Source organism: Otolemur garnettii, unplaced genomic scaffold (assembly GCF_000181295.1).
Source record: "Otolemur garnettii isolate 467f Iridium unplaced genomic scaffold, OtoGar3 scaffold00149, whole genome shotgun sequence".
NCBI classification, from domain to species: domain Eukaryota; kingdom Metazoa; phylum Chordata; class Mammalia; order Primates; family Galagidae; genus Otolemur; species Otolemur garnettii.
In genome coordinates, this window is record NW_003852544.1 from 4290003 (window position 1) to 4290494 (window position 492).

Here is a 492-nt window from a genome sequence, read left to right on the forward strand (position 1 = left end):
TAAGGGATCTGCTTCCATTTGCCCAATTCCAACAGTAATTATCAAGGTCAGTGAGGATTAAAAGATCAAAGGTGCCATTTTCAGGCCATTGTGAGCCATTGTCTAGTTTATACACAGGCCAAGCAGTATTACAGAAAAAGATGAGGCATTTAGGTTTAGGGTCTGGATAGAGCTGTAGGGGCTTGAGATAAGTTAAACGGCAGCTTAAAAGTGAAGAAGGGGAAAAGTGATTTATGCCCCATTATAATATTACAATATTCTGTTTTTGTCTATATATTGACCTTTTCCAATAAGATTTAAATTTTCATATGCTATTGTGTTGTTTTTTGGTACACTTTCTTTTCAACTTGAAGTACCCATTTTAACATTTATTGTAAGGCAAGTCTAGTAGTAATGAAACCCTTCACCTTTTGTTTATCTGGGAAAATATTTTTCCTTTATTTTTGAAGAATAGTTTTTCTGGATATAGTATTTGTGGTTGGCAGTTTTTTT